This window comes from Staurois parvus, unplaced genomic scaffold (assembly GCF_062004578.1).
Source record: "Staurois parvus isolate SC_StPar_1 unplaced genomic scaffold, SC_StPar_1.0 ptg000647l, whole genome shotgun sequence".
NCBI lineage: Eukaryota > Metazoa > Chordata > Amphibia > Anura > Ranidae > Staurois > Staurois parvus.
In genome coordinates, this window is record NW_028318443.1 from 1,776,035 (window position 1) to 1,792,667 (window position 16,633).

The window sequence follows — 16,633 nt, forward strand, 5'->3', positions numbered from 1 at the left end:
TGCTCCAGCCACCTTATATTCTCTCGTTCTCACTGTCTCATTGCATAACTTTGCTTTATCAGCATTATTCAATAAAGACATTTATAGAACAATATGATTGTACCATTTTAATAACTCATTACACCCAAAAATATATCAGCCTGCTGTCATTAATTCAGAGCAGGGGCGGACTGACAACTCATGGGGTCCCCGGGCAATAGGAGATCATGGGGCCCCTGTGTCCTTGCCCACACTCAAAGCACACCCAAAAAAGCCTATAAAAGGTACCAGGGGCATTTCATGGGGCCCCCTACTGACTAGCAGTGCCCGAGTGCTCAAATGGTCAGTCCGCCCCTGGTTCAAAGATAGAAATAATGGGATTGGACAGCTTGGTGCGCACATTCAGCATTAGCCAGGAGCTTTAGCACTGCCTTCAGAAAATCAGCTATGTTACAATGTTTTACAGTTTGACTTTGTGGGCGATGCATGGTTTGCATGTAATAAAGAACAAGATTTTCCCCATGATTCCTCAATTTCTTCATGACCAAGGAGAAAAACAAATCTTAATGCCCAAATCTGGTTTTGCCACTTTGGCGTGTTAGTAAAACTGTACATATCATCGCAAATATTTAGTGTATCCAGGTGAATTGTAATATACTTTCGATCCATGTATGGCTGGCTTAACACTGACACTCCCTAAACTAGATCAAGCCCTAATTTATTTTATCTGTTTTGTTTTTCAGCAGGCCTTTTTTTAATTTAGACAGAGCTTCTGTAGCGCTACCCCCATAGGGACCTCAGTTTATTTCACAGGTTCTTTCCCAAAACAGTAAATAGGCAGCCAGGCACAAAGCAACAGTCCATTCACTCCGGCTCCTTAACCATTAGCCGCCCGGCCAATAGCCGTTTGGCGGCTTCAAAAGTGTTGCTGCATTCTTGCAGTTTGCGCTAATGCAGAGCGGCGCAGCAGTGCGATCTGTCACCGGCCGTGTACCTCGGACACGGCTGATGACAGATCTGAGTACCGGCTCCCGTTGCTGGTACCATGTGACCTGCTGTGACCAATCACAGCAGGTCACATGACAGTTGTATACAATGGATGGCTTCATTCATGCCATCCATTGTATACTAGTGCCTAGCTGTGAATGGTCACAGCTAATCACATGCACATATCATGTGATTAGCTGTGACCAAATCACAGCTAAGCAGAAAAAAAAAAAAAAAAGCTAAATGAATCAATTTCATTCAGGTAAATGCTTGCTTATAGCAAAGTAATTCTTTGCTATAAGCAAATTGTGTAAAAAAAAAAAAAAAAATATGATCACTTCCCCAAAGTAGTACAATGTTACTATGGTAACATTGTACTACTTTGGTCATAGTAAAATATGAAAATAAAATCTTAAAAAAATAAAAAAAATTTAATAAAAAATTAAAAATAATAAAAAAATAAAAAAAATAAAAAAATATATATATTTTTTTTTTCATACTGTCACCAGTCAGTGTCCCTGTTCACCGCCATGCCAGTTATATGATGACGCCATACTGCACTGGTGACAGTATGTAAAAAAAATAATAGTGAAAATAATTTTTTTTAAATTTTTTAATTTTCCGAAAAATTATGACAAAAAAAATACAACTTCAAAAAACTCTCCATGCCTCTTATGAAGTACGTCGGACTGTCTACTCTGCAAAAAGGGGTCATTTGGGGGATATCTGTACTATTCTGACATTCTTGGACCTCAAGAAATTAGATTGGCTGTCAGTACCTCAGGATTGATCAATTTTCAGATCTATACCATAGTTTGTGAACTCTATAACTTTCCTACAAACTAAATAATACATCCTAATTTGGGTTATTTTCACCAAAGACATGTAGCAGAATACATCTCGGCCTAAATGTATGAAGAACAATTATTTATTTGTAAACGTTTATAACAGAAACAAAGAAAAATGTGTTTTTTTTTCAAAATTGTTGGTCTTTTTTTGTTAATTTAGCAAAAAATAAAAACCCCAGTGGTGATTAAATACCACCAAAAGAAAGCTCTAGTTGTGTGAAGAAAATGATAAAATTTTAGTTTGGGTACAATGTTGTATGACCGCGCAATTGTCATTCAAAGTGTGAGAGCGCTGAAACCTGAAAAATGGCCTGGGCAGGAAGGTGTAAAATTGCACGGTATTGAAATGGTTAAACAGTCTAGGGGTTGTCTTTTTAAAGTTTATTTGCTTGTAGAACTTGTAACAGAAGATAATAAAGGGGTGTGAGATACTCCAAATGTCAGGTATTATTTGCAGAGGACACCTAGTAAAAGTAGCACAGGTCCAGATAGACTAGAACAGTCCACATATTCATGGCTGGGGACCTTGAAGTACGTTTAGTACAGATAAAGGCAGACTGCAACAGTCCATTGGTTCATGGCTAAAGACCATGAAATAGGTGATAGAAAAAGTAGAGTCAATGCCTGCAGCACAGATAATGATGATGATGACTAGAGTTCCCCTCACTAGTGACTACAGAAGAGCATAGGTAGGGACTCCTCAGGAAAGGAACTACTTGGCCCAGCTATCCCAACAGTGCACAGTCACCAGGATATTGTAATAAAGTCAATATTCACAAGGCCAGGGGAGCAGTGGTGTCCATTCAGCTTCCTCCAGACACCATTCAATGATGCCGTGCGGAGATACTTTCCGTTATAGGTCCCCGGCTCTTCCCCAGCTGGGAGCTCGATGAACATCAGCTTGAATCAGAAGAACTGCTACAGGATGGGAGGGGGTAGCCACCCCCACCCAAATGGGTAGAACCTCTTCAACAGGAAGACCCTGCTGTTCTAAAGCTTGGACTATTTGTCATCCCCTTCAGCCACCTACTTGACCCACCTTCCCAAAGGATTGGCTGAAGCTCAATAAAGATTCAGGCTGCTCAATTGACTTTCCCACCCACTATGTTTTAGAAGCCTCTAAAATGCAGGGTGAAACAATCAAATCTGCAACCCGTGAGATCCAGCACAGTCCAAAGCAATCAAAAGCTGCTCCAATGATTACAGAGGAGCCAAACAACAACTCATTTACCTAACATCTTATCAACCTATCTCGGAGGGTGCTACACTCCTATAGAGAGGAGAAAAAATACAATACATCTTTCCTCCTCACAAAAGAAAAGCTATCCTATGGTGGGTTTTCACAGTAGTGATCACTGTGACTGGCTAATCACAGTAATCACATGGTCATGAGCTGGTCTCCTCCCAGCTTCCGATCATTAGTAGGAGACCAGGAGTTGTCAGTGACAGCTCAGGTTCAATGCTGTAGGAGAGTGATTGAGCGTGCTTCTAGCACAAAAACAGTTACACACAGGGGCGGACTGACAACTCATGGGGCCCCCGGGCAATAGGGGATCATGGGGCCCCTGTGTCCTTGCCCAAACTTACACATACACTCATTGGCCAATTTATTAATTCTTCATGGCATAGATTCATCAAGGTGTTGGAAACATTCCTCAGACATTTTGGTCTGTACTGACATGAGTTACTGTTGCCTTTCTATCATTATGAACCACCGGCCCATTCTCCTCTGACGTCAACAAGGCATTTTCCTCCACATAACCGCCGCTCACTGGATATTTTCTCTTTTTCAGACCATTCTCTGTAAACCCTAGAGATGGTTGTGTGTGAAAATTCCAGTAGATCAGCAATTTTTGGAATACTCAGACCAGCCTGTCTGGCATCAATAACCATGCTATGTTCAAAGTCACTTAAATCCCCTTTATTTCCCATTCTGATGCCCTGTTTAAACTTCAGCAAGTCGTTTTCACCACATGTGCATGCCTAAATGCGTGTGATTGGCTGATTAGAAATTTGCATTATCAAGCAATTAAGTGGTCACTGAGTGTACAGCATATGCGATGCCCAGGAAGAAAGCCCACTTCTGTGATGTCATATATATGTGGGAGGTGGTCGTAAAGACGTTAAATATATTTGTAGATAAGCAATTAAGTTCAAATATCTAGGCAATCATTTTAAAAATCAGATCCAATACCAATCTAATCAGAATGGGCATGTAATTTGCACAGAATTCACACAATAGCTCAGTTCACAATACTAACAAAGAAAAACAAACTCACAAGGATAAAGATACCTATTTTCAAAAAGTGGCAGTTATTGGGTTCAATGAGAAAATGAGTCCTATGGCTGAAGAAAGAGTGTCTTAGGATTGAGTAAACCTTTATGAATTGAACTAAAATGATACTGGGATGTCAATGCAAGCTCATCACACTCAATTATTTCTTGGTTGTTCATTCACACTGTGTTGTCAATGGATGGTGCACATGCTCACTTTTATATCCTGGCCCATCTGGTGGGTAGAACTGTTTGAACCACCTATTTCTTCTGCTAATCTGCCCATCAGTAACCTCGTGCTAATCTGCCAATCATCAATGCATACTACATACTACAATGCATGGGGGATAGATTCCCTCAAGAGCAGGGGCGGACTGACAACTCATGGGGCTCCCGGGCAATAGGGGATCATGGGGCCCCTGTGTCCTTGCCCAAACCCAAAAAAGCCTATGAAAAAGGTACCAGGGGCATCTCATGGGGCCTCATACTGACCCCAGGCCCTCGTGCAGTGCCCGAGTTTCCAAATGGTCAGTCCGCCCCTGCTCAAGAGTTGGTTCTGGCCAGCTCAGTGGATTGCTTTAAAAAAAGTCCTTGATTCCTTCCTAGATACACAGAATATAACTGGATATAACATTTATAGGTAAAGTTGATCCAGGAAATATCTGATTGCCTCTCAGGGGATCAGGAAGGAATATTTTTCCCCTGCAGGAGCAAATTGGATCATGCTTTGCTGGGTTTTTTTCCTTCCTCTGGATCAACTGTGGGTGTAGGATTTTTTTTAATGGTTGAACTGAATGGACTTTTGTCTTTTTTCTGCCAGACTAACTATGTAACTATGCTAGCAGGTTATGACATTGCTTTTCAGGGTGAAAGCTCTTTTTTCGGACACTTCTTTTTTAAAGAGCCACCCCTCAAGTTAGAAGGGGGCGTTTGACTTTTTTTCTGCTTCTAAATACCCCTCCATGTTAGCCAATGGGGGGGATTGACTAAAACTGGAGAGTGCAAAATTTGGTGCAGAGAAACCACCAATCAGCTTCCAGGTTTTACCCTCAAAGCTTAATTGAACAAGCTAAAGTTAGAAGCTGACTGGTTCCCTTGCAGAGTTGCACCAAATTCTGGAGTATTCCAGTTTTAGTAATTCTCCCCATATGTTTTCATGCACACATAGACGTTTACAGGTATTTAGAGGCAGGAACATTTAGAGGCAGAAAAAACAATCACTTATGTATTTAAGTAAAGGGCATTTTGGCAGAAAAAACGCCAAACGCGACTAAATACTTAGAAGTGCATCGAAGTGCTCCTGTGGGCTAGGTGTGTTTAGCTCTTGAGTGTTCACTCATTTCAGTGGCCAGAACAGATTGATTAAGCGATCAAACTAAAAACGTGGCTTAGGTGCATTTTTTAAGCTTCTTTTCTCCTGCCAGAAGAAAAGCATTGAGAAGAGTTTGGCAAATTCCCAATGCGCATGGGGCAGTATGCAACTTTATGTCTGGAGCTTTTTTACCTTGTTGTTCAAAGTTCCAGTCTGCAGCTACAGTGCAGACTGCAGACAAACTGAAGAAGTCTTATCAGTAGCAAAAGCACAGAGAGAGAGAAGGCAGAGGTAAAAGGCTATATCAGTCACCCCAGGGGCGGACTGACCATTTGGAAACTCAAGCACTGCCCGAGAGCCCAGGGTCAGTAGGTGGCCCCATGAGATGCCCCTGGTACCTTTTTCATGGGCTTTTTTAAGTTTGGGCAAGGACACAGGGGCCCCATGATCCCCTATTTCCCAGGGGCCCCATGAGTTGTCAATCCGCCCCTGGTCCCCACTGACTAATATCCTCTTTAACCCCAACCTTCCAGATAGTTTGGCCATGCCCCGAGTGCTCCCTTGGGTCTCAGCCAATCTCTCTCAACTATGCCACCTAGTACACCCTGTGACTCGGAAGCTGCAACCATTCTCATACCTCCAGAAAAAAAGATCTACCTTCCCAACATTTATATATCTACCTCCAGATACGCTATTTTTTCTCTACCATGTCCCCCACATTGACTCTTGGGAAACTCAATCCCTTTGAGCGTCTGTGCATACAAGGTCCCCATCAAAAGGGCATAATTTCTAATACATACAAACTTCTTGTGGATGCTTCCCCCCTCTCTAAGAACACTCATCATTACATGCGCAAGTGGTCCCAGTTTTTGCAATGTGACATTGATCTGACGCAGTGGAAGAAAATTTGGGAAAACACATCTAAGTCTTCTGTCTGTTTGGTTTAAAAGGAAAATACATACAAAACTATGATGCTGTGGTACAAAACTCCTGCGGTTATTCATGCCCTTAACCCGAATTCTTCTTCCACCTGCTGGCGTTGCGGGAAAGACTTTGGCTCCCTCTTCCACATTTTTTGAACTTGTGGATCCATTGTTCCTTTCTGGGAAGAGGTTTTGTCTTTTTTACAATTGCTATTGCATACCTCTCTCCCCTTTGAGCCTCTATACTTTTTATTGAGCCTGCCATTCCCAGGTCTTCCCAAAATGGCCAGGAAACTCCCCACACATATTCTGACTGTGGCCAGAAGAAGCATTCCTATTATTATTATACAGTATTTATAAAGCGCCAATAGTTCGCTCAGCGCTGTACATTACAAAGGGGGACAGAACATCTGACAGAACAATACCAATACAATGCAAAACATGAGGGGATCGAGGGCCCTGCTCTTTCAAGCTTACAATCTAGGAGGGAGGGGATGGTGGCACAGGAGGAGATAGCTGTGGGGGATGGAGTGGTAGGAAGAGTGGAGGAGGTCGGTCAAGTTAGCAGGGGGTGGGGTAGGCTTCCCTGAAGAGGTGGGTTTTCAGGGTGCGCCTAAAGGAGAGGAGAGTAGGTGATAATCTGATGGGTTGGGGCAGGGAGTTACAGAGGATGGGTGACACCTTGGAGAAGTCCTGGAGGCGGGCATGGGAGGAGGAGACCAGGGAACTAGAGAGAAGGAGGTCTGGTGAGGAGCGGAGTGTGCGTGCTGGGTGGTACTTGGATATTAGGTCAGTGATGTAGTTTGGGGCAGTATGGTGGACAGCTTTGTACGTCAGCGTTAGGATTTTGAATTTGATCTGTTGCGCAATCGGAAGCCAGTGGAGGGATTGGCAGAGGGGGGTGGCGGAGACGGAGCGGTTGGAAAGGTGAATGAGTCTGGCAGCCGTATTCAGGATCGACTGAAGCGGGGATAGCCAGCGGCGAGGCAGGCCAGTGAGGAGGGAGTTGCAGTAGTCGAGTCGTGATATGATGAGGGAGTGGATGAGCTGTTTCCTATGTGTTGGCTATCTTCTATACCTCCTTCGATGCCAACTCTGTTTAAAATTATTACTGATGTGAGACGCTTGTTCGATTTCAGTGTTCAAGACAGTGTGGCACCCATGGGATAATTTCACCTCCTCCCACCTTTCTTCAACTGTGCGGTTCTGATGGCCTCCCCACTGTAGCTATGTGACATTATGTTTGTAACCATGCAGATTTCACCATCGATGTGCTCCCTCTTTCTCCTGTGTTCCTCCTTTATTTTACTGTTTGTATATATATATACAGTATATGTGAAAACCAATAAAAATTGTTAATATAAAAAAAAAGGCTATATCAGCAAAGGTTTTTGTGATCCCTGGATACAAAAGAGCTAACCTACCGTTAAACTCACTCTTTACCCGTGTAGCGCTACCCTCTTGAAAGCTGCTGGTTTTGGGTCCCCCTTTACTTCCTGCGCAGACAAGCATTAAGCATTTTCCGCTTGTATCCAGACACATAAAAACAGTCTACGGGCTTGGATTTTTTAGTTTAATTAGGGAATTTAACTTGGATAGGGTAAAGGGTTTATGGGTTGCCCAAACTGATTGAGGAATAATATTTCCTTCTCTAGACTACAAAAATGACAGAGATCCAGCTGGAATTATGACAGTCTCTTTAGCAAAGTACAACTTGCAGGAACTCTCCTTAAATGGATTTCCAACAAAGTCCAAACTTGTAGGAGCTTATTGGTAACCTAGCCAAAAAAAAATGCAAATGCATTTAACCCTTACAGAGTGGGGGAGACCCAAATTGCAAAGGTAGTTTTGAAACTTCCCATGGAGTTTTATATTAAATATACCAATAAATGTCAACAAAATGGTGGCCGTCAGCACACAGACAGAGACTCCCTGTTGCATATATTTGACATGAAATGGGCAGAAGATGGCTTCAGTTCCTGTTCTCCACCTTTACAGAACTTCTCAGATGAATTTCACTGTTATCAGGGCTTAATGGTAGAGCCTTGTATCTCTATCATGACATCTACCATTAAGCCCTGAAAAGGAGGAAATGCATCTGAGGAGTTCTCTACAGGTGGAGAACAGTAGCTGAAGCCATCTGCTACCCATTTCATTCACATTCATGCAACAGGGAGTCGGTGTCTATGTGCAGACGGCCGCCATTTTGTTAAAGTTCTACTGGAGTCTGACAATTGATTCGGTTCGTTTTCACCAGTCTATCCACATTCTGAGGTAGCCCTCTACAACTACCATCTACCATTAAGCTTCAAAGTAGTTGAAACACATCTCAGGAGTTCTCAACAGGCGAAGAACAGAAGTCAAAGCTACTTTCTCTTCATTTTATTCATGTTATTGTAACAGGGAGTCGGTGTCTGTGTGCAAATGGATGCCATGTTGTTGGAGTCTACTGGAGCCTGACAAGCAAATCCTGTCTGTCTTCACCAGTCTATCCACATGCTGATCCAACTGATACAGGCAGTGGTGTATTTAGATTTTGTGCTGCCCTAGGCAACACAAACATTTTGCGCCCCCACCCACCCAATGAGAGAGCAAGACAGTTCAATAAGTGCGTGTATGTATATATGATTCTCTCTCTCTCCCTCTCTCTTTCTCTTCCCTCGTTCCCTCTTTCTCTCTCTTCTCTCTCCCTCCCCTCTCTCTTCTCTCTCACTTCCCTCTCTCTTCTCTTTTTCTCTCTCTCTTCCTTCTCTTTCTCTCTCCCTCTTCCCTCCCCCCCTCTCTCTCTCTTCCCTTTCTCTCCCTCCCCCCTCTCTCTTTCTCTCCCTTCCTTCTCTCTCCCCCCCTCTCTCTCTCCCTCTTCCCTCTTTTTCTCTCTCTATTCCCTCTCTCTCTCTTCCCCCTCTCTCTCTTCCTTCTCTCTCTTCCCTCTCTTTCACTCTCCCTCTTCCCTCTCTCTCTGCCTCCCTCTTCCCCCTCTCTCTCCTCTCTATCACTTTCACTCTCCCTCTTCCCTCTCTCTCTGTCTCCCTCTTCCCTCTCTCTCCTCTCTATCACTCTCTCTCTTCCCTCTCTCTTTCTCTCTTTTCCCTCTCCCTCTCTCTCCCTGTCTCTCTCTCTCTTCCCTCTCTTTCCCTCTTCCCTCTCTTTCTCTCTCTTTCTGGGCAGCAGGAAATGTGGACAGGGGGTGGTGCAGTCCCATATAATCTATCAGTGATCACGTATCATCTGCTGAATGGACAACAAGAGGGAGGGCCCAGACAACACAACACAGCTCACCTCCTCCTTGCTCTTTTCTCTCTGTCACTTCTCCTCTCCCTGCTGCAGGAGTTCCCCTGGTCCTGGCTCTAAGTGCGGGTGGGGGAAGAAGCTCAGCAGAGAGCGGCCACTCAGGAACACCAGGGCACCCCCTCCATCCAGCTAGGTCTGTCTCTCTCTCTACCAGCAGAAAGCTGATAGGAGGGAGAAGGGGAGAAACCTCAAACCGGCTTTCAGCTGCTGGAGGGAGAGATACACAGTGCATCGTTCTGCAACTGCTCTCCCCCACCACACCGATCCTCCTGCTGTCTGGGCCACCTACAGGAGTACCGGTCCAACACAACAAACACTTTACTCCTGCGCTAGGAAAGGACTCAGTAGACCCAATAGGAATGTTCTGGAATTTTCTGGAATATGCACTGCTTGCTGCCCTCAACAGACCGGGGTGGTCCGAATACAGTGGATACAGTGGTCATTTGGCCATTTGGTCATCCGGGGTTCCATCGTATGGACTCAGATGTTGTTTGGATCATACATCTTGTTCAGTTTGACATGTGTTATTATGTCCATTGTGAGTATGATAACTATTTTTGTTTCTTTAATAAATTATTTTAAACGATAATGCACTAGGTCGGTGCGCCCTTTTTCTGTTTCTCCATTTGTACCCCTCAGATAATGACCTTTCATGGCTCAGTCCACTGCTGCTCAACAGGTCTCTTCTTCTGGGGGGGGGGGGGTGGCCATGCTGCCCCTCTAAAAATTACCGCCCTAGGCAAACACCTTGTTTGCCTCGTGGTAGATACGCCCCTGGATACAGGTTTGGGGAGCAATTGAGGGGTACATTTTTCAAAATAATAAAAATGTTTGATATGTGCAAAACCAATAACTGTTAATCCTGCCAGAAAACTTGTGAGCTGATAGCATCCTTTGCACATTAGAATATCAAGTGGTTGTTTGGCGATATTTCCCATCATGCCAGGGCAGCTTCTCTATCTGCAGCTCCCTCTCCGCGATGTTATACCCCCATGATTGGTAGTTAGTTCATTACTTTTACAAACTCTTAAATAGTATCAGAGGATGAACACTCACTAAAAATCCATGATAATTCCATGCAATGCTGCTTTCGAGCAGTTAATCGTTTCATCATTACAACAAGGTACATCTGCATTATCCTCTGGGTACAGTAATCAGTGTAATTGAATCTCTGTAATCACCAGTCATGGGATTGAACCATGGAGACATCATTTTCCCTTACCATCTCTGTATGGAATTTTTATTTGCACAAATGAATTCCTTATAATTCCTTATAAAAGGGAGCAATTCCATTCACATGGGAAAGGCACACTGATAGACCGTGAGTATGGAACATGCACCTTATTTGCTATCTTTAGCTCCTTTTTGTCCTCTCATAGCATTTCTTCATTAGAAGGGATAAGATTCTAATAAAATTGGTTCAACCAGTAATCCTTCAGATTCAGATTCAGTATACTTTATTAATCCCAAAGGTAAATTACGAAGGTACCAATACATTCAGACAGCAAGGGTAGTTTTAAAATTATTAAAAGAGAGAACTTTGCTGGACTTGGATACATAAAAAAATCCTCTAGTATGCATAGAGGGTAACTCCACTTTTGTGGGAAAAAATTGCAAAAAAAAACTTACATAGCATATACAATTGTGACACAAGTCATATTGTGAATGGATGTTATCAGAAATTACCTTTCCTTTTCAATCTGCAGCGCTACAATTTTCATTTAAAGTGTGATAGTGCTGAAAGCTGAAATGTGGCCTGGACTGGAAGGGGCTGAAAGTGTCAGGACTGGAAGTGGGTGAGAGTGTCCGGACTGGAAGGGGGTGAAATTGTCCAGACTGGAAGGGGGTGAAAGTGTCCGGACTGGAAGGGGGTGAAAGTGTCCGGACTGGAAGGGGGGGAAAGTGTCCGGACTGGAAGGGGTGAGAGTGTCCGGACTGGAAGTGGGTGAGAGTGTCCGGACTGGAAGGGGGTGAAAGTGTCCGGACTGGAAGGGGGGGGGAAAGTGTCCGGACTGGAAGGGGGGGAAAGTGTCCGGACTGGAAGGGGGGGAAAGTGTCCGAACAGGAAGGGGGGGAAAGTGTCCGAACCGGAAGGGGGGGAAAGTGTCCGGACTGGAAGGGGGGGAAAGTGTCCGGACTGGAAGGGGGTGAAAGTGTCCGGTCTGGAAGGGGGGAAAGTGTCTGGACTGGAAGGGGGGAAAGTGTCCGGACTTGAAGTGGGTGAAAGTGTCCGGACTGGAAGGGGGTGAAAGTGTCCGGACTGGAAGGGGGGGAAAGTGTGCGGACTGGAAGGGGGGAAAGTGTCCGGACTGGAAGGGGGGGAAAGTGTCCGGACTGGAAGGGGGGGGAAAGTGTCCGGACTTGAAGTGGTTAAATGGACTGTAGTGAACTTCTGCAAAAAAGCACTAAAAAACACATTGGTGTGAAAGGGGAAATTGCACATTTTTTCTGACTTAACCTCCCTGGCGGTCTGATTATTTCAGATTTTTGGTGCTGAAAGCGGTACCATTTTTTTGCATGGAAATATGTAGTTTTTTTATTGTCGGCCTGTAATTCTTAGGAATAACTCACTGAAATCTGTCCGAACAAGAGTCTAGTAAACATCCCGGGTATTATAAAACTTGAAACACAAAATCATAAATTATAATTTAATAAATAATCATAAAAAATAATAATATAATAATAATACATTTAATTCAATAATATAATCAAACCAAAAACACTGAAATTTGAAATATAGCGCCAAGTTCGCACATCGCTGAGCTCAGTCGCAGAATCGTTTTCAGTATTTGATGACGAATTTCCCCACAAATCATTATCACTCAATTCTGCAAGTAGTTCTGATTTACTATCGCTGTTCTCTAGCCGGTCTAAAACCGCTTTTGACCTAAAGGGATGCTTTTTCTCAGTTTCCAGGCAGAAAGAACAGTAAAAATGCAGGCAGGGTGCCGGACAAAGCACTCGGGACAAAATGTATGTGAAATGGTTTGATACAGTAATTTTTTACTATGTAATAATCGTTTTAAAAAAATTACATTTTTTGAAATTTTCAAATTTTCCGCCGGTTCTGGCGCCCGTACATCCCGACGTCACAGGGAACGGAACACGGAAGCCGAATGCCGGCATCAGCCGGAGGAGATGGCCGGGGATGCTGCAGGGGACACATCGTGGGAGCGCAGGACAAGGTAAGTGCTGCAGGGACTCCCTGAGCAACGCCGCATGGTAAGCCCGAGTGTAGCTCGGGGTTACCGCTTTTGGTACTGAAACTCTACCCCGAGCTACACTCGGGAATACCGCCAGGGGAGTTAAAGAAAAAAAAAAGATTTTATTTTTTTGGCGATATGGCCAATTAGGTCAGTTTGTCTCAACGCTTCCACAACCAATGAGGACGTCGGAGGATCTGTATCCATTTGACAAACTGTTGAATGTAACTATAGTTCCTAAAAAAGGGACCGCCAAGATTTATAAGATTCTTATGGATAAGGAGGGTACCGATCCTCCTCAGTTGTTGGAAAAATGGGAACAGGAGCTTGGAACAAAGCTGAACGAGCAACAAAATAATAAAATATTCAAATGAATACATGAGGTGATGAATATGAGCACAGTTGAAATGAATTCTAAATGTTTGGCGAGATGATATATTACACCGAGTAAGGCACAGAAACAACCCCCTCACCCCCTCCAATTACTCCAGTCCATATCCAAGTTCCTATCCTTTCTCGTGATGATCTATCTATATCTGTATCCCTTCCCTCCTATCTCCTTCTCTCTGTCGGATACTCCATTACAGCTCCCTCTAATACTCTTCCACCAATATTCCAACCAGTTCCAGATATCTTTTAGATGTTTTAAAAATTAACCAGCTACTCCACATTTTCCTAAAATTTTCTACTCTATCCTCCTCAATATGACACAACTCCTCCATCTTGTAGGCATTTTCCACTCTGTTAACTAATTGCCTTCCGGGCACTTATACCCCCTTCCTGTCCAGGCCAATTTTCATCTTTCAATGACAATTGCGCACTTTGAATGACAATTGCGTGGTCATGCAACACTGCACCCATATTACATTTTTATCACAAATAGAGCTTTCTTTTGGTGGTATGTGCTCACCGCTGGGTGTTTTATTTTTTGCGCTATAAACAAAAAAAGAGCAAAAAATTTGAAAAAAAAAGTTTCTTTGTTTCTATTATAAGATTTTGCAAACAGGTAATTTTTCTCCTTCACTGATGTGTGTTGATGAGGCTGCACTGATAGGCAGCACTGATGGGCACTGATTAGCACTGATAGGCAGAACTAATGGGCACTGATAGGCAGCACTAATGGGCACTGATAGGCAGCACTAATGAGGTGGCACTGATGATGGGTACTGATAGTCGGCTCTGATAGGCGGCACTGATGAGCTGCAACTGATGATGGGTACTGATAGTCGGCATTGATAGGCGGCACTGACAGGCGGCACTGCTGGGCACTGACTGGCGGCACTGCTGGGTGACACTGACTGTCGGCACTGCTGGGTGGCACTGACTGGTGGCACTGCTGGGCTGCACTGATGGGTGACACTGGTGGGCAATGATGGGCACTGGTGGGTGGCACTGCTGGGCACTTGTGGGCTGCACTGCTGGGCACTGGTGGGTGACACAGGTGGGTGGCACTGCTGGGCACAGGTGGGCGGCACTGCTGGGCACTTGTGGGTGGAACTGATGGGTGGCACTGCTGGACACCAATCATCGGGGCACTGATCATCAGTGTCCTGATGATCGGTGCCGATCCCCCCTCTGACAACTGCCACTTCTCGGCAGTACTTTCCTCACGCTCTGACAGCGTGAGGAAAGTGCAGCCAAAAACCAGCAATTGCATTTCCCAGTTATCAGTGTGTCATTGGACATGGCTGATCATGTGGTAAAAGGCTGCTGTGATTGGCCTTTTACCACATCACATGATCAGCTAGGACACAGCGATCACAGAGATTGCCGGGTGTGCAAGATCCTCACGTGTAGTTCTGGGATGATTCCTCACTGTTCTCATGATCATTGACACTCCACGAGGTGAGATCTTGCATGGTGCACCAGACCTAGGGAGACTGACAGTTGTTTTGTGTTTCTTCCATTTGTGAATGATTGCACCAACTGTCACCTTCTTACCAAGCTGCTTGGTGATAGTTTGGTAGCCCAGTCCAGCCTTGTGTAGGTCTAAAATTGTGTCCCTGACATCCTTGGACAGCTCTTTGGTCTTTGCCATGGTGGAGAGTTTGAAATCTGATGGTTTGATTGCTCCTGTGGACAGGTGTCTTTTATACAGGTAACAAAATGAGATTAGCAGCACTCCCTTTAAGAGACTGCTTCTAATCTCAGCTTGTTACCTGTATGAAAGACACCTGGTAGCCAGAAATCCTGCTGAATGATAGGGGATCAAATACTTATTTCCCTCATGAACATGCAAATCAGTCATCATTTGTTAGACATGCATTTCTGCTGAATTTGTTGTTGCTATTCTGTCTCTCAGTGTTACAATACACCGAACATTCGATTTTTAGACCGATCATTTCTTTGTGAGTGGGCAAACATTCAGAATCAGCAGGGGATCAAATACTTATTTCCTTCACTGTATAATACATAAGGGGGATATGATCTCCATGTATAATGGATAAGGGGGGATATGATCTTCATGTATAATACATAAGGGGGGATATGATCTCCATGTATAATACATAAGGGGGGATATGATCACCATGTATAATACATAAGGGGGGATATGATCTCCATGTATAATACATAAGGGGGATATGATCTCCATGTATAATACATAAGGGGGATATGATCTCCATGTATAATACATAAGGGGGGGATATGATCTCCATGTATAATACATAAGGGGGGGATATGATCTCCATGTATAATACATATGGGGGGATATGATCTCCATGTATAATACATAAGGGGGGATATGATCACCATGTATAATACATAAGGGGGGATATGATCTCCATGTATAATACATAAGGGGGGATATGATCTCCATGTATAATACATAAGGGGGGGATATGATCTCCATGTATAATACATAAGGGGGGGGATATGATCTCCATGTATAATACATAAGGGGGGATATGATCTCCATGTATAATACATAAGGGGGGATATGATCTCCATGTATAATACATAAGGGGGGGATATGATCTCCATGTATAATACATAAGGGGGGGGATATGATCTCCATGTATAATACATAAGGGGGGATATGATCTCCATGTATAATACATAAGGGGGGATATGATCTCCATGTATAATACATAAGGGGGGATATGATCTCCATGTATGATACATAAGGGGGGGATATGATCACCATGTATAATACATAAGGAGGGATATGATCTCCATGTATAAATACGTCAGTGGTTCATACAGTGAACTCGGTGTAGTTATTCCCCCTGAAGTCATCACAGAGGACAAGGGGGCGCTCTTTACGTCTGGAGGAAAAGAGATTTAATCTCCAAATACAAAAAGGTTTCTTCACAGTAAGAGCTGAAAATGTGGAATAGACTCCCTCAAGAGTTGGTTGTGGCCAGCTCAGTGGATTGCTTTAAAAAAGTCCTGGATTCTTTCCTAGATACACAGAATATAACTGGATATAACATCTATAGGTAAAGTTGATCCAGGGAATATCCAATTGCCTCTTGGGGGATCAGGTGTAGGATTATAACTTTTTTTTTTTTATTGGTTGAACTGAATGGACGTTTGTCTTGTTTCAGCCAGACTAACTATGTAACTATGCAACATAGAAAAGTGATGGCAGAAAAAGACTGAGGGGTCCATCGAGTCTGCCTGTTTTTTTTTTGTGGGGGGGGGGGTTGTTTTTGGTTTTTTTTTCTGTTTTATTATTTGGGTTTTTTTTCTGTTAACTTTTTGGAGTATAGATCTATGCTTGCCCCAAGCATGTTTGAAAGTATGTACTGTTGGTTGGCTCATTACCTCTGCTGGGAGTTTATTCCAAGCATCAACCGCTGTTTCACTAAATAA